At 53.5% G+C, this 18288-nt stretch overlaps 1 pseudogene; it reads right to left on the bottom strand.

The window, feature by feature from the left end:
• Window positions 1–539: 539 nt before the first annotated feature.
• LOC142456021 (gamma-aminobutyric acid receptor-associated protein-like 2 pseudogene) overlaps window positions 540–18288 on the bottom strand; it is a 47123-nt pseudogene continuing 29374 nt past the window's right edge.

The raw sequence follows: 18288 nt of genomic DNA, 5'->3' as shown, positions 1-18288 counted from the left end.
AAATGGGTGCCAGTGTGCGGCAGGGAGGGCGCGGGGACCGGGGCTCTGTCGGCCCAGCCCCGACCTGCCCCGCAGCCTCGCGGCGCCAGCTCCCCGGGAGCGGCCAAGTCGGGACCTTCGCTCCGAAGCAGCTGCGGAGCACCGGGAGCCGCGATTCCACCAGCTCCGCAGCGGCCAATGGCGGCGTCAGGGGGGCGGGGCCGGAGGGTGCCTCCCGCCCGGGGCCCTGCCTCTACCCCCACCCCCACCCCCACGCCCTGCCCCGCGTCTGTCAGCAGACCCCTTCCCTCGGGGACCTGGGAAGGGCGGCGGAGATGGAGAGCGCGGGGGCTCGGGTGGCCGAACGCCCAGTTCGAGGGTCTCAGGCCCCAGGGCTGCAAGGCACAGACTACTAGCTCGCCGGCCTGGCAGCTGGTGGAACTCCGCAGCCTTGCGATCCGAGAGACCGCTGCCTGCTCTCCCTTCCAACCCGAGCGGGGCGGCTCTCCGCCTGATTTCTTGCCCTCGTGTGGCGGAGGGGCCACTGTCGAAGGCGGGGTTCAGCGAGTCCGCGTGCCGCTCGGCGCTCGGGAGAAGCCCTTCCGGGGCTCGGGCTCGGGGAAGGAGACAGACGGGAGGGTCCTGGAGAAAAGCAGGGGAGCCACCTGATGAGATCGTGAGGTACAGTGGCCTGGGTGCGCAGACCTCTGACCGGGCAGTGGGAGCAGGGAGGGAGGGAAGTGCCAGGTTGCAGTGATTTAGGAGGGTGAACCAGCCTTGGTGAAAAGAGACTGGAGAAGGAGTGAGCTGGGCCACTGGGCAAGGCTAACAGTAGGAAGGGGGTGGTGGTGGTGGTGGTGGTGTGTGTGTCCCCAGAACAGTGTTTCCCAAAGTGGGCTATACCTTGAGGGGTGCGTTGGAATGATCCAGAGATGTTGCCAACGCAGATACCCACACCTTATCCAGGATTACCGGCTGTAGAACACATGTCTGCCAGGGGACACTGAGAATCTTTTTTTTTCCCCTGAGAAGGGAATGGTAGTCATAGTCCAAATAAGTTTGGGAACTTGTACCTAGACCAGCAGTGGCCATAAATAGTACAGGATCATCCAACAAACAAGGTAAGCATGACCTGGTTTATGCTTACTAATCCACAGTGAAATGTCCACCTCTTTTTCCCACCACATCAAAGATGCAGCCTGTAAGTTAGGCTAGCATTTGTCTCTCCCGACCCACAGCGCCCTCTGTGGTAGTGACATAGCCGCATGTCAGACGCAAGATAAATAAGAGTGTAGGGGTGGAGACTAGCCTGTGCATCAGGACAGCCTGATGATGACTTCTTGTGGGCATGGCTTTCTCATAAGGAGGGCCCTGGGAACCTCCCCCGACCCCGACCCCGACCCCGAGCCAGACCTCTGCCTTCATCTTCCTGCTGGGGCTGAGATCTGATGCTTCCACCGCCATTGGATCCTAACTACTCTGCACCCACCGGCCTGTGATCCTCCTGCATTCTGCATGATTGCACATGGCTGCGTGGGTCTGAAGAGGGACTCCTGGACTAGTACCAGATGTATGGACTTGAGTTGGACTGGGCTGGGCTCTTTCCTTGATGTCAAGCTCTTTCTTACGCATGTGTGAGTGTCACTGGCTCTGTTTCTCTAGTCAACCCAGCCTAACACACCCTCCAACAGAATCAAAGCCTCTTTTCAAAATTGCAGTTCCTGACAGGGACAGACTTCCCAGTGAGTAGGGAAGCATGAACTCACTAATGCCTGCTTACTAATCCGGGGTGAACACTTTCACATGTATCTCACCAAAGCTGGTGAAACACAGGTGAGCATGTTCACTACAGATTAGTAAGTAAGCCTGTACTTCCCTTATTGCCTAGGTAGCCTGCCCTGTCTCTGCTAGGCTCCATTGGGAATCCAAGGTGCCAAGGAAGGTAGCTTCTTCCTGCGACCTGCACTAGAACTATGCCCTGGACAGGGCAGGAGGGAGTTACACACACACACACACACACACACACACACACACACGACATGAACAGGGTGCTAAGCGCCGGACTCTCTCCAAGGCCTGTTGACTGGCAGTTACAAGGTGCAGACCCTCCAGCCAGGTCTGCTCTCTGACTCTTGAATGGATAGCAGAAACCTGCTCTGGACAGCGCAAGGGCAAAGGTCTCTTGACCTCTCTCACAAGTGCCAGGAGCTTAGACGATAGGTTGAGTCCCAACCCAAGCCCCAGCCCCAGCCCCAGCCCCAGCCCCAGCTCCAGCCCCAGCCCAGGCTCTTGCTGGGTCAGCCATGACTTCCCTGGGAAAGTTTCCTTTGGGCATGACCCAGGGCCATTCACAGGGGGAGAGGGCGAAGCCAAGCCAGCTGAAGTTACTAATGTGCTTGTCACCAGAGCCACTGCCCAGGGGAAGTGGCCCTCTCAGGAGGTGGCGAGTGTCCAGTGACCGGAAGCCAAGGACTTCACTTCTCCCATGCACATTGCTGCAGAACACAACCCTTGGCTTAACTGACCTGAGTTGCTCCTAACTGGAAGGGCACTTGTCCTAAAGGTCCCTCTGAGAAGTCAGCATTGTGGTGACAAATCCCACAGTGCCTCTGGGTCTCGAATGACCAGACCCACAGATCCCAAGGCTCCCTGGCTTTCCCTGGAGCAGGGGTCATTTCTTCAGGGCTCTTGTTCATTGTAGGCACGATTCTCGAGGGGCCCGGGAGAAACTGCAGCGTATTGATTTTACAGTTCACGGTCATGTTTGTGAACAGGTTACGGAGAAGCTCAGCCAACACTGGGGGTGGGGGTCGGGGTGGTAGGACATATTTGTGTCCTAGCTGGGGAGGACAGGGACAGTTTGGCAAAAAAGTGCACAGAGGTGTTAGGTGTAGTGGAGACACCTGTGTGAAGCAGTATGTGGGGAGCAGGGTGCCTCCGAGGCCCTGCATCCGCCCCCCCCCCCCACCTCCATGGTCCACCTCCTGCCTTCTATTTGGTAGCAATAGATGGTCTCAGGGAAACTCAGAGAATGCTCTGTCAGGTAGCACCTGCTACACGGCTTGCAATAGGTGCACACAGCTCCTCAGAAACCTCGGATCACACCGTCTTTGCAAGATCACCGCCCCCCCCCCCATCTCTTCTCCTTGAGTATCAGTTGTACAGGACTTATGAGGACAGAGCCTGTCTTTGTGGCTCTGAGGGATTGTCCTGGGTTGGACAGACGACAGGGCGCTGGTAGAGGGAGGAGTGAGCCCTGGGTTTGTGGAAATTATGATGGGCCTGTGGAGAGGATGGAGGGGGTTTTGATGGGACCTCAGGAAGTGGCTGAAGATGATCCCCTCACCAGGAGGCCCTGGGGCCAGAGCTTCCAGGCCAGACCCTGCCCCTGCTCCACCTGCTCGTTTTTTCTCAAACCACAGGACCAGGAAGCACCTCTGTGATCACCTCATGTCAGCCCCTCATCTCACTGATGGGGAAATGGAGCCCCAGGGAAGGAGAAGGTGCACCCCCGCCCCCCTTCCCAGCCCCTGGCTCCCCACTCCTTGGCTCCCTACTCCAAAGCCTACATCCATGTGACGGAGGAGGAGATGTCTTCAGGGCACTCTCAGGGCCGAGTGTCACTTGGGATGACACTCTTGTAATGAGTGTAGCAAGAGAGTCACCTCCTTGCTTCAGGATGTTCTTCGTGAGGGGCTGGCCCCAATCCTCTCCCTTGTGCTCAACTTGAGGCACCCTCCCAAACAGCCTGTCATCCTTTGACGGCTCCCTCACCTATGAGGGTTCCTCTGTCAGGACTGAGTGCATGTCCAGCCCCCTCACTCCCATCTTCCATCAGAAACTCAGCTCTCCTCCCACCCCGGCTATGTCCTCCTGCGGGGCCCCTGCTGTGCCTGTCACCCAGAGATGGCTGGGTGTGGTGTCTGATGTGGGGCTGTCTCCTCTCCCAGAAGAGACCCTGGGAGGCATACGTGATTTGGTGCTTGGCCGCTAACCAAAAGCTTGGCAGTTCAACCCCATCCAGAAATGCGTCCGAAGAAAGGCCTAGTGGTGCCCTTCCAAAATATCAGCCCTGTGCTGGTAGCAAGGGTGGCCATGTGACCCCCACCACCACCACCACCCTCACCCCAGCAGCATTGTGGGAGAGAGCCCTAGTGCTCTGCTTCTGTGAAGATCCCAGCTGGGAAAACACTTCAGCACAGACCTCCTGCCACTTGCATCCCTCCGGCTCAACTGCCTGACGCTGAGCACAATTCTCTCACACATGTGGGATGGCCGCGAAGCAGAATCCACTCACAAAAGCAACTGGTTTGGATTTCCTGTCTTTCCTTCTACCTTTCCTTCGGACTCCCTGAGTCAGGCAGGCTGGTCTTGCTCTCTCACCAGCTCCAACAGCCGCCTGGCTCCCCCCTCCTGGGCTCGACCAGTCACTACCCAAAGCCCAAGTCTCTTTCCCCTGGACCAAGTGTCTCTTCCCATCTGACCAGCCCTGGTGGCGTGCCTGTAGACGTGTTTGCCGATGTCTCCCTGGAGAGTCCCTCTACAAACCAACAAAGGAACTCACGGCCATCGTGTCAATTCTGACTCATGGCGACTCTCTAGGACAGGGTAGAACTGCCCCTGTGGGTTTCTGAGACTGCAACTCTTTTCTGGAATAGAAAGCCTCATCTTTCTCCCTCAAAGCAGGTGGTGGTTTTGAACTGCTGACCATGTGTTTAGCAGCCCAAAGCAGCAGCACTAGGCCACCGGGGCGGGCTCCTAGAGTTCCTCTGAGGGATTCTTAAATCCATTCATCCAGCCTGTTTACGTTAGCTGAGTGCATAATAAGCTTCGCCGTCTGTGTTCGATTCTTTCTCAAATACACATAGAGGCAGCTGGGCTGATGGAACCAGAGATAACCCACTTACGGCCTGTCTGAAGTTGCTGCGGGCTTTTTGACATTGTGTGTGTGTGTGCACGCACATATAATTTGACGGTCAACCTTGATTCATGACCCCTTCCCATCCCCAGTCCACGCACAGCCTGCCTTTACTCTATTTTAGACATTTATGGACATTTATAGGTAGCAGTCAACACAATGAACACCCTTGAACCAGCCACCCGACCCCAAGCGAGATCAGTCCTAGTCACGGGCGTATGTCTCTGTGCCCTCCTGCCCAGAGGGAGCATTATCTGGGCAACCATGTGTCACATTCCCGTGCTCTTTGGTTTCCAGTTTGGTCCCACGTGGACGATACCTCATTTGCTGCTGTTTGTTTTTGAACTTCGCGGCTTGGTCATGGTGCAGTTTCACGATACTCAGACATGAAAAGAGGACATGATTGCCTTTGGGTCCCTTACATGACAGGGACTTCCCATACGTCCACCCCAGGGCCCTGGCTAATGAAAGGAACATCATGCCCGCACTGGCTGGGAGGCAGCATCACCTGCCCTGAGGCAGATAAATAGTTCATGTTCAGTCTGGTGGGAAAGGGGGAGAAGGGGGATACCAAACCAGGGACGCATGTTGAGCCCTGTTCTGTTTTTAACAGCAGATGAAAGAACTGTGAGGCTCGACAGATGGACAGAGACGGATTCCCAGGGCATACATACTAGGAGGGAAACATTGGCGCTCTGGGCTAAGGAGGACGGGCTCTTTTCTTTGTTTCCGAAATAGCGCCTAGAGTTGTGTACAAGCCATGTGTGTCCCTTTTGTGAATGGATGAAGGCCCGGGGAAGTTGTTCAGGGGGATGCCTTGCCTGGGGGGAAATATGGGGTGCTCTCTGCATGCCTCAGGGACAGAGAGAATGGGGTCCCACAGCCAGGGACCGCAGGAAGGGCGGGGCCTGTACCACAGAATGGAGGGGGAGGAAGGGCCGGGAGATGGCCAGAGAACTCCAAGGAGGGGAAGGTTAGGGTGGCCTGAGATGGGGCCCATCTTCTGACCACTGGCTGCTGACACCATAACCGCTGACATGGACTTGGCTCGCTTGCTAACAGACACAGAAGCAGACCCGACGGGCCACTTGTCCAGGGCCATCGCTGCAGGGTGAGAGCTAAGATTCAAACTCGGATCTGTCGGACCCCCACGCCGGGGCTTGTGGCCCCTCCTTCGTGAGGCAGGCAGACAGGTGGGTCTATGCTGGGCCCTTATCTCTGGAGCTTAGACAGCAGCCCCTGGCCTGTGACCACTCCTCCCCCAGCATCTTCAGCCCTGCTGCTTTGGCGGATGAGATCTGGGGACATGGGGCCCAGGGCAGGTGGAGCAACACGTCTCCGGAGCCTGTGAGCACCCAGGGACCTCTGAGCTGGGCAGCAGCTGACCCTGCTTCTGAACCCGATGCTGAGAGCTCTGAGGGGGTCAGAGTCCAGGGGCTCAGCTGCTGCTTCCTGAGTCCTTGTTGGGAGGTGACACCTGTAGCCACGGCAACGGGAAGATGTGTTTTCTACCTGCTGGTGGGGCCCGAGTTTGAAAGTACAGAGCTCCCAAATCACAGCCTGGCGGCCTCCTTCAGGTACCGAAACAGCGAACAGTCGGGAGGAAGATTCCCTGTCCGGCCCTCCTGTTTACGGGGATGGGTCCTGCCCACAAACCCCAGCAAGGTGCAGATAGAAACAGGCCCAGAACCATGGACTGGGCCCTGTTGCGGGGTGTGTACCTGAGAGGTTGGCAGCGGTGGTGACTGTGCCACAGAACTGCTCCAGCAGTGTCCACAGGGGTGGCCCTCCGGTCCCCTCGCTTGGCCGGGCCGCCTGGGGGAACAAGAGCAATGAGGTCAAAGGTCAGGCCCTGCCTAGCCGTTGGCAACACAGAGTGCGGACTTTCCTGTCTGGTTCTGTCTGTGCCTCGCCCCTTGGTCCCCTTGCCTTGATGTGCAGAGAGGAAACAGGTCCACACGGAGGAGGGAGAGCCCAGAGACACACAGCACAATGGCGGCTGGGCCAGGCTGGAACCCAGAGGAGATGTGGGAAGTGGCAAGGCTAGTGCATGCTATGCCTGGGCCTTAGGGGGCCCAGGGATGGATGTGCTCTGTGGGGGAACCCGGGTCAGCTGCGTGGGAGCTTCACTAGCTGTTTCCTCCCCTGACCGAGACATGCAGAGGGCCGTGGTATGTCAGGCCCCAGAGCACGGGCAGAGAGCAAATCATTCTATTTTGTTCTGTTGATGTGCAGGCACCGGGCGACAGGCTAGCAGTACACAGGGAAGATGCAACTGGATTGGGGGAGACTGAGAAGGCTTCCTGGAAGAGGTGGCTCTTGGGAACCAGAGGATGAGGCGGGAACAGGAGGGGCTGCAGGGTCAGCAAGCACACTCCACGGGGGAAGGTGAGGTTGCTGCCACACAGGCACTCCAGATAAGGCACCGGACCCCGGGATCCCGGATCCTGAAAGTGTCATCCACCTGCGTCAGTGTAGACGCAGGTGTGCTCTCGGCCCTTGCGGGGGAGCCTGCCTTCTGGTGGGAGACCAGCAGATCAGAACATCTACACTGCGCTGGAGTAGGGGATGGTCTAAGAGGAAGGCACGTGAGGGAGCAGGAGTTTGCCTGGCGCAGGGCACTGGGTAGGAAGGGTGTCTTAGGGAGAGAGAACAGCATGCGCTTAGGCATGAGGCGGGAAAAGGCATGGGGTGAGGTTGAAAGAGAGCCATGTACTCTGAAGTATTCCGATTCCTGTTGTCCCCCATTCTTCTCAGGACGCCACTCTCATCACGCGTGTGAGAGAGAGTGAGAATGCGTGAGTGAGATGACCTTTATGGCCCTCCCCACCCTGGCATTCCTGAGTCAGCTGGGATTGCAGCAGTCTCGGCTTTCCAGTGAGCACCCAGTCCTGGCTCGCTAGGGTCAGAGCTCCCTCCCGGGCCTCTGGCAATGTTTGCGCCAAGATGTCCCTGAGGACCAGAGCCATACAGTCCGGAAACATCTCCTTCCCCCTTCCTGTCCTACTCAGTCCACTTCCTGCACTGGGCCCCCAGAAGAGTTTCCAGTGCATAAACCCACACCCTTCTGTGTGTGTGTAACATGTGTCAGGTGGGTGTGTTATACGTTCATGTCTGCAGAGTGATGTGTCAGGTGTGAGTAGGATGTGTCATCCGTGCCCACTGTATGTTTGGGTGCAGTGTGGGTGCCATGTGTGTGTAGATCATGTAGTTTGGGTGGGTGTGTAGTGGTGTTCAATAAAGAGGCTGGTGAATAACCGGGTGGTTGACGGGTGGAATTCGCTCGCTGCTCCGTGGGAGAAAGATGCGGCAGTCTGCTTTTTCTAAGATTACAGCCCTAGGAACCCTGCAGGGGCGGTCTTCCGGTCTCCCAGGGTCACTGTGAGTCAGAGTTGACTCCACAGCAGTGGGCTGTGGACTGCGTGAGGGTGTGCACAGGTGTTGTGGAGGCGGGTTGCCTTGTCAGGAGGTTCCCTGCCCACCTGGCTGCAGGATAGATGACTAGGGTGGGCCTCACGCTTGCTCTTCACATATCTGGGGGTCTGTTCAGAGCTGGTCCGCTGAGGGAAGAAGACCCGGGGAGGCTGGATTTCCCAGGATAAGGCAGGACTTACTGGTCTCACAGCTCCCCCTGTTAGGAGCAAGGTGGCCTGGGGAAAGAGGGAAGGCTCTGGGACCTCGGCAATCCTTCAGAGGAGTTATGAGATCGCCCCCACCCTTCCCATTGGTGTCAGAGAAGAATGTGGGGCTATGGGTCTGACCCATCACCTTCTCCTCTGATGCCTTCTCCCAGCCCTGCCCCCTTGGGGCCAGCCTAGGCTCCTATTGCTCCTTCTCTGTTTGAGAAGCAGCTGGTGACCGGCCCCATGGAGGGTTGTATTCCCAGGAGTCCCCCAGCCTTGGACGGCCATGGCAGAGGCAGGGCTCAATTAAGAGCCACGAGGTGTCCAGTGGACCTGCAGCCAGACACAGACCCTGTTTTGTGAGCATCTCAGGTCCTCTGGCTCAGCATTACCCATCCTCCCTGGTCCCCAGATCCTCAGCTATCTTATCTGTGGACCAACGCTCAGATGACCCCACATCCAGCCTTGCTGATGGGTCTGACTGCCTGGCCCTAAGCCTAGGGAAGCAGGGGGCACTCCCAGCTATGGCGGAGCCTCCTTGCTACGTGAAGGACATGTGGGCCAGGGGGCCAGCGGGCCAGGGAGCTGGGCACCGGTGCACACTACTGGAGCCTGGGCCAGATGAAGGAGCAGAGCAGAGGTGGAAAGGGGGATGATGCCCAGACTTCAGCTCCACTAACTATAATTTGTCCCCCTTTCCAAAAAGCTGGCATGGCTAGACATTCCTTCTCTCAAAGGGGACAGTTGGGAGAACATGACTCAGTTCAAGCTAATGACATATTTTGTAGCTGATGACGCAGGCCAGGCTCCTTGTGGCTGTGGTTGTGGGGAAGTGGCTGGGAAGAAGAAGAGGAGGAAGAGGCTGCTGTCCTCTGAAAGCGCATGGCCCAGTGGCCAGGGTAGGCAGGGACACTGGCATCAATGACTACCTCCCAAGGCCTGTTGAAATGAGCTCTTGGTTGTAGCAGAGTGAAAACATCCCAGTGTACCAGGCTCTGGGGAGGCCGCTTCTCAGCTCTGGGATGTTGACCAATCGCTGAACTTGGTCTCTCTCTTTAATATGAGGATAATACAAACTCTAATGGGGTTGGGGGGAGCATCCACAAAGTGCTGTCCATCAAGAGCCTGGCACACGGAAAACGAAAAGCATCCAAGCAAATCCATGGAGTCGCTTCTGACCCATAGAGACCCCACATAGGATTAAATCTGCCGCACAAGACCTCTTTAAAAGTGCTGAGAAGCAAGGATGTTACTTTGAGGACTAAGTGTGCCTGACCCAAGCCGTGGTATTTTCAACTGCCCCTTGTGCATGTGAACACTGGACTCTGAATGAAGAAGACGGAAGGAGAACCGATGCACTTGAATGGTGTTGCTGGAGAAGAACATTTGAAAGTACCCTGCAGTGCCAAAAGGACAGAGAAGAAGTCTGTCCTGGAAGTCTGTCTATGGTCAGAGTGCCCTTAGAGGTGAGGCTGGCTAGACTTCATCTCACATGCTTTGGGCATGTTGTCAGGAGAGACCGGTCCCTGGAGAAGGACACCATGCATGATAAAATAGACAGTGAAAAAGAGGAAGGCCCTCAATGAGATGGGTTGACTCAGTGGCTGCAACAATGGGCTCAGGCACAGGATGGCGCAGGACTGGGCTGTGTTTTGTTCTGTTGTGCATAAGGTCCCTATGGGTCGGAACCGACTTGATGGCCCCTAACAACAGCAGCAGCTGCAACAACAACAAAGCTTGCAGTAGAGAGCAGCACAGGCTGGAACCACCCACTAGTGGTCAGCAGCCCAACGCCTTTGCCACTGGGGCTCCTGGGCACGTGGAAAGTGCGTGCTAGATGATGGTTCTCATCCAGGACTCGGGAAAGGGGCCCGTCAGAGAGCTCAGAGATGGGGCTCAGGCCCCACTGTGGGGCGTTCTGAGGCCCAACTCAAACCTTTCGCTACCAGGAAATCTCCCCAGAAATTCCTCCTCTTCCTCCAGGTCGCTGGTGGCAGTGGGTCTCCCTCGCCCTCCGAGCCCCTCCGGTGGCCAGTGGGCCCCTGAGGACAGAGCCTGTACCCACACACCCCTCGCTGGGCTCACCACTCAGGACCCAGAGAATATTACTGAAGAAATGGGAGGTTTCCTTGGAGACTTGACTGGATCCTAGTCCACAAAGCCAGGAGGGCTTAGACAAAGTGTCGGGTACCCTGGAGAAAGGGGGCCCTGAGCGCATAGGCACTGAGGTAGGAGGCACGATGGGGCTGCAGCAGGATGTGGTCCTTGGGTACCATTGTAGAGAGGTGGGAGTTTGCTGGATAGGGGGCTTTTTATGCCTGGTCAACTCTTTTATAGACAGGCAGCCCTGGTGGCATAGTGGGTTTGCACATTGAGCTACTAACCCACAAGGTCTTGGGTTTGGGCCCACCAGCCACTTGTGGGGGAAGGATAATGCGTGACAGTCCCAGAACCGACAGGGGCATTTCGACTCTGTCCTCCAGGGTGGCTGTGAGTTGGAATTGACTCATGGCAGTGAGCTTGGTTTGGGTTGAGGACCAGACAAGATTCTAATGACTTTACGTATAACAGTGTATTCCATCCTGGAAACAAACCCTTGGAGCATCTCCATTGTACGGATGAAGCAACTGAGGCCCAGAGAACTGCAGCACCTTTCCAAGGTCATCCGGTGGGCCCGGGGCAGAGCCGGGCTGGTTGGGCACAGCCTGGTCAGCTATGCAAAGGAAGAACCACTCCTGCGTGAGGCCAGGGAGGCCTGTGCCTCTCGGATGTTGAAAGCCTCAGCCCCAAACAGCAGGGCTGTGGTGCTCAGGAGGCCAACACAGTCTGAACCCCTTCTCCACCCAGTTGAGGTGCCTTGTAGCTAGGCTGGTGGGTCACCTGGAGGATCCCAGCCCGCCCGGGTGACCTTGTGCAAGGGACAGGAGCAGTTTGGGTTCTACAATCTCTGAACCCCCTCAAACCGGAAATAGGTGCTGCTGTTGAGTGGATTCCCACGATACAGGACAGAGTCGATTGACCCCCCTTGGGTTTCCAAGGTATGCTCTTGATACAACCAGGGGAAGAGCAGGAAGGGGGAGGAGCCTGTCCTAGAGCGTCTTTGTCCTGCACAGCAGCTGGTGGGGTTCAGCTTAACGGCTGTACCACAAGGGCTCTTCCACGGCCTCTGTCGGCCCAGCCACCCTCTTCCGAGGAGGTCATCTTGAACTTCTGGATGAATCTGCCCTCGGCTGTCAGGAGGTGGAGAGCCATTCACAACCTCAAAGCTGTGTAAGTTCAGAGCTCACATGGCTGGCTGCGTCTCCAGTTCCCAGCTTAGAGCCTGCCGGGTAATCGGTGCTCAATAGGTGTGATGACTGAAGGGGGGTCAGGGTAGATGGATGAGACCAGGGCCCCTCAGCCAGGTTGAGCAGCACCCTAGCTCCAGTTCTGGGAGGCATGGCTCAGGGCTTTCCTGGCTTGTCAGACGTCCTTCTCTGGACCAGCCTATGAGTGGACGGGATCTGGAAGTTCATTTTCCAAGGGGGCAGAGGGAGGGGAGGCCTGCTGGAGGAAGACACGTGACTCCAGCTCTCTTCCTCCATGCTGGGTCTGGTCCAGGCAGAGTCTATGTACTCTCTCCTTGGGGACAGCCAGGTCTCAGAGGTGCCTCCTCCCTGGAGCCAGGGGGTCTGGCCCAGTCCAGTGCTCTCTTGGGCCTGGTGACAAAGCTTCTCTCTAAATTTAGTTCTGTTCTAAGCCTGGGAGATTTACGGGACCACAGCTCCTGTGGTCACTGCCAGTGACCGGGGGAGGCGGGGCGCTCCCTCGCTACTCTTCCCTCTCTGCTGCCTGTGTCCAAGGTCAGAGGAGGACTCCGCTGGGCAGGGAGGACTCCAGGTTCTCTAATCCAGGGGCTGTCACTCAGCCTGAACTGTCTCTCTGTCCAGGGGGCCTGAGAAGGAGGAAAGTCCTGTTCTGTCTTCAGGGCGCATACAGTCAGGGGGAAGGAGGGGGAGGGGTGGGGGTGGGGGAGGCTGAAGGGAGGAGGTCAGGCAGACAGAGGACTTAGGAGGCCTGAGTGGGGAGAGCCATAGACTGGGGTCAGGTGATGGGAGAACAAAGGGGAAGGGGGAGGGAGAGAGGAGAAGGAGGTGGGGGAGGAGCAGGGAGGAGAGGAGGACAGAGAAGGGGGAAGCACAGGAGGGGAGGAGTCTGTGTCTGCACAGCCAGGATGGGGCCCTGCAGGTGAGGCTGATAGTGCGGAGGGGAAGGCCCATTAAAGAAGGACTGGTCATCTTCAGCGTAACAGAGCAGGCTTCCTGGGGGAGAAGCATTTAGATACCTGTTTCTGCTGTAGTCCAACTTACATTCTGAGCCCTGAATTTGAAGAAGGATATGGCGGACTGTGGGAACTCGAGATCCATTTTGAGTCTCCACTTAGATCCAGCTTCTATTGAGTTCTTTCTGATCCCCGAGGGGTGACAGAAAAAGTGTGTTTTCTGGCCATCCTTGGGAGGGGGCCTCTTCAGAGATTTGATGGGAAAGGGGTACTAGAGTCTCATGGTTATGAGTCATTCCCTGTCCTTCACCAGGGCTGGTCTCTCCTACAAACATTTCTAAAATGCAGGAGACAAAGTCTCACAATCGCCACTTCTATTCTGGCTGTGCTTCTCCAAAACAAGGTGCATGGGACCCAAGCCAAGGGATTTTTCAATGGGCTCATCTGCATGTGACAGTGGGTGATGAATAAGGAAGACCGAAGACGCCATGCCTTTGAATCATGGTGCTGGTGCAGAACGGCCTGCCACAAGAACCAACATGTCTGTCTTGGAAGAAGTACAGCCAGGATGCTCCTCAAAGGCGAGGGTGGCGGGACTTCAATGCACGTGCTTGTGACCAGGAGAGACCGGTCCCTGGAGAAGGAAGGACGTCATGCTTGGTAAAGTCGTGGGATGATGAGAAAGAAGAAGACCTTCGATAAGATGGATTGGCCCAGTGGCTGCATCGAGGGGCTCACACATAAGAACTGAGGTGAAGGTGGCCCTGGACCAGGACGGGCTTCCTCCTGCTTCACAGTGTCACCATGCCTGAGAACCAACTTGATCACCCCCAACCACAACAACTCTTATAAAGAGTTGTCGCTTGGGAAACCCTTCATAGGGTTGTTATGAGTTAGAATTCACTTATTGACAGTGAATTGTTGTTGTTTTTTTCTCCATCATTCCCCAAAACACTCCTTATAGACCTCAGTGGGAGCCACCAGCAGCAAGGGGGCATCCTGCTCCTGCAGCATCCTTTCCTTGTGCTAGCAAGATGACAGAAAGACCCATAGGAGCCATCATGGACGAAGGAATAAATAAACTCCATGCGGAATATCGCACATTGCTAAAACATAACGAAACTGTGACACGCCTCCCAAAGCAGATGGGTTCCGGAGGGCATTCTGCGACAGGAAGTTAAAAGAAGCAAAATCAAAATCAAAACAAAAACCTCACTGCCATGAAGTCTGTCCTGATAAAGACCAAACCTATAGAGTAGGTAGAACCCCCTCTATGGGTTTCCCAGACGGGAACTCTTTATGGGAGTAGAAAGCCTCATGTGTCTCTTGCAGAGTGTCTGGTGGTTTCAAACTGTTCACCTTCTGGTTAGCAACCCAATGCATAACCACTATGCCACCGGGGCTCCTCGCTGAGTGAATTTAATCAGTCACTAAAAGGAAAACTATTGTATGAGACCACTCATAAAAGAAGGAAAAAACAAGATAAAGGCTTTCACACCCAAAACAAAAACAAACAGATGTTGATGGCTCCCAGGGGTAGAGGTGAAGGGAAGCCCTGGGCTAGAAGGTGGACAGATGTTAACTTGGGTGAAGGGAAGATAATGTCCTATGAGACACACACACACACACACACACACACACAGAGAGAGAGAGAGAGGTAAGAGGGCATAGCAGAGGCTATTGGGAGGTTTAATACATTGTTTAAGTTGTTGGATATAAAAATAATAATCTAATTCACAATCAAAATTTAAAAACAAAGTAACCAGCCAGGAAAACTCCCAAGCCTCTCCACCAATGGGATCCCCGAGCCCCATGCCCAGCATCTCCCCATCATGCCACTTCTCTATTATGCCGAAAGCTTGGGGTTCCTGGTCTCCCCTCAGTCCTTCTCTTCCCTTCTGTGCCCAGCCTTGGGCACCATGCCCAGGGGGGTGGGGTGTTTGAGTAGATATACAGGAGAGAAGGGAGGGAGGATAGAGAGGGAGAGGTAAGGGACACCTTAGTTCATTACTAGAGAGGGAGCTGGCCAGTAGGAGCCCCAGTAAGAGGCCTCAAAATGATCTCCCTTAATGTTAACTCATCAGTTTGCCTAAATGTCACTTTCTTTATAGCTTACTTTTTAAAACAAGTGCATGAGAGCCAAAACACAACCTTGAGTCTAACCCACCTAAATTCCAAAAATATCTCAAGAACGGATTTGATGCATCAAACACTAATAACAGAAGACCTGATGCATTGTGGAAGGGCATAAAGAACATCATTCATGAAGGAAAAGATCATTTAACAGAAAAGAAAGATCCAAGTGAATGTCAGAAGAGACTCTGAAATGTGCTCTTAATGTAGAGTAGCTAAAGCAAATGGCAGAAAGGATGGAGTCAAAGAGCTGACTAGAAAACGTCAAAGGGCAACTCTAAAAGACAAAACCAAATGTTAAAATGAAATAGGAAAAGATCTAGACTAGAAACTAAAGGGAAGAACACACTCAGCTTGTCTGAAACGGAAAGAACTCAAGAAAACAAAAATCAAGCCTTGAGTTGCAGTATGCGTGATACAGGATTCTCTAGAGACACAAAACATGATTATATATGACATTTATAATATGTACATATTATGATATATACATATATGGATGGGTTAATATAGTGAGAAGGAATGCAACAGCTAATTACAGTAGTCCACACAGCAGTAGAGAGGGCTCAGTTCAACACAGTTTCACGGAACAGTTGATATACTGAAAGTCCTTCAACTCACGCTGGCTGGTGGTCGGAAGTCAAGGAAGCAGAGAGCAGACTCTCCCTGCAAGCAAGACGAGCAGAGTTGGCCACAGGCAGCAGACATGGTGGGGTGTACGGCAACAGGAGGAAGATGAGGGGAAGAAGTTGAGGAGTAGCGGAGGCCGGTAACTTGGAGCATAGTGAAGCAGTCCTGCGGGAGCCTGGTTGGTACAATAAAGCTGTCACGCAATATTAAAGGATTCTCTGGGCAAAATATTGAATGATGCAGGAAACATCCAAAGAAGATGAAAATAATGCACAGAGTCAATGTACCCAAAAGCACTAGTTGACATTTCACCTTTTCAGAAGGTAGCATATGAGCAAGAACCAAGGATCTTTAAGGAAGAAGTTCAAGCTGCACTGAAAGTATGAACCAAAAACAAGGCTCCAGGAATTGATGGAACATCAATTGAAGTATTGCTGCTTGAAGCGCTGGTAGCATTTACTCATCTATGCCAGGAAATTTGGAAGATTGCTACTTGGCTGAGATTCATATTTGTACCCATTCCAAAGAAAGATGATCCAGCAAAATGCTCCAATTATACAACAATATCATTGGTATCACATACAAGTACAATTTTGCCCAAGATCATTCAACAAAGGTTGCAGTAGAACATTGACTGCTGCCAGAGGTTCAGGTCAGATTCACAAGAGGACATGAAACAAGGAATATTATTGCTGATGTCCGATGGATCCTGGCCGAAAGCCAAGAATACCAGAAAGATGGTTACGTGTGCTTTATTGACTATGCCAAGGCATTCGATAGTGTGGATCATAACAAAATATGGATGACCTTGAGAAGAATGGAAATCCCAGAACACTTCATTTTGCTCATGCGGAACTTGTACATGGATCAAGAGGCAGTTGGGTGAAAGGAAAGCAGCATGATTTAAAATCAGGAAAGGTGTGCAACTGGGCTGTGTCCTCTCACCAGACTTATTCGATCTGGATGCTGGGCAAATCATCAGAGAAGCTGGCTTATAGAAAGAAGAATGGGGCATCGCGATTAGAGGAAACCTTCTTGACAATGTTTGGTATGCAAACAGCACAACTTAGCTTGTTGTGAGGAAGACTTGAACACTCAGCCTTCAGTATGGATTACAACTGAATGTCAAGACCAACATCCTCACAACTGGACCAATAGACATCATGATCAATGGAGAAAAGACTGATGTTGTCACGGAGTTCATCCTGCTTGTATCTACAATCAATGCTCATGGACGCAGCAGTGGAGAGGTCAAAAGATGAGCGGCATTGGGTAAATCTGATGCACAAGGTCTCTTTAGAACATTGAGAAGCAAGGGTGTGACTTTGAGGACTGAGGTGGGCCTGACCCAGGCCGTGGTACTTTCCTTTGCCTCATATGCATGTGAAAGTTGGACATTGAATACAGAAGACTGACAAAGAATCAATACATTTGAATTGTGGTGCTGGAGAAGAATTTTGAAAATATCATGGACCGCTAAAAACACAAACCTCTCTGTCTTGGAAGAAAAATAGGTCCAGAGTGCTCCTTAGAGGCAAGGATGGTGAGACGTCATCTGACATATCTTGGACATGTTGTCAGGAGAGACCCGTCCTTGGAGAAGGACATCATGTTTGGAAAAGCAGCAAAATAGACGAAGACCCACAAGGAGATGGATTGACACAGTCCCTGCAACAATGGGCTCAAACATCAGAATTGTGAGGTGGCACAGGACCGGGCAGTGTTTCGTTCTACTGGGCATAAGGTCAGTATGGGTTGGAACCACCTCAAAGGCACCCGGCAACAATGACCACAAGAGAAGGGAATCACAGTCAAGCTATGTGGTTCAAACCATGGCTCGGCCACTTACCAGCCAGGAGACCTTGACCAAATGACCTCCCTTCAGCTTTCTCGTCTGTCGAATGGGGATACTAATGGTCTCATCTCCCAGGGCTGTTGTAAAATTTAAAATAGGGAATGTGGGTCAGGGTTTTGAATAGTGACCGGTGCACGGGACGTCCCATGAAGCTCTTAAATAAAATGAGCAAAATATAGATGCTCACTAGGCTGTCTTTCTCCCTTTTACTTGAAATGACATCTTTAAAAAATTAGAAATTTAAGTATAGTGATTTTAGGCAAAATGGCTGAGGCATCAACTCCTTGATGGCTTTTTAAATGGTTAAAAATAGGGAAAATAGAAAAAATGACAGCTAAGAGGATAGAGAAGAGTACCATAACTTCTAAAGTGCTGCACATTTGAGATTAGTGAAGAATATGAAATTAATAGCACCCTCAGGCAAATGGGCTTTCAAAAGATCCTTCCACATCAACAAATTGGAGCAAACCAACACCTGAATTGGTTGATTAGACTTGAAATCATGCAGGAGAAAGTTAAATTTTGGGGAAAATCACTAGGTGACTTCACACGCAGCAAATGGCTCTCAAACCCCCTGTCCTACAGATCCAGGGGACATGGGAACAAGCGTGCAGGGGTGCAAAGTTGTGACGTTATTTATTCAGGGGCTCTCTGCTTGGTCCAGGCTCCTGGGGGTGGCAGCCTCCATGTGGAAACCTCTCTCTGTCCATCTCTTTCTCTGCTGAGCCTTCTCTGGGGGGACAGGCCAGAGATCAGAACCTGACCCTGGACGCCATCCTGAGACCCTCTGAGGAGATGTCTTCACTGGCCAGAAGCCTGAGGGGCCAGTGGTCTTCTCAGAGGGGTAGAGGAGTAGTTGAAAGGTTAGACTAAAGGGCAGTGGACTCTGCTA

Source organism: Tenrec ecaudatus, chromosome 9 (genome assembly GCF_050624435.1).
Source record: "Tenrec ecaudatus isolate mTenEca1 chromosome 9, mTenEca1.hap1, whole genome shotgun sequence".
In the NCBI taxonomy this organism is placed as follows: Eukaryota; Metazoa; Chordata; class Mammalia; order Afrosoricida; family Tenrecidae; genus Tenrec; species Tenrec ecaudatus.
The sequence above is the reverse complement of the archived record's forward strand: the minus strand, read 5'-3'. Positions and strand labels throughout refer to the sequence as shown.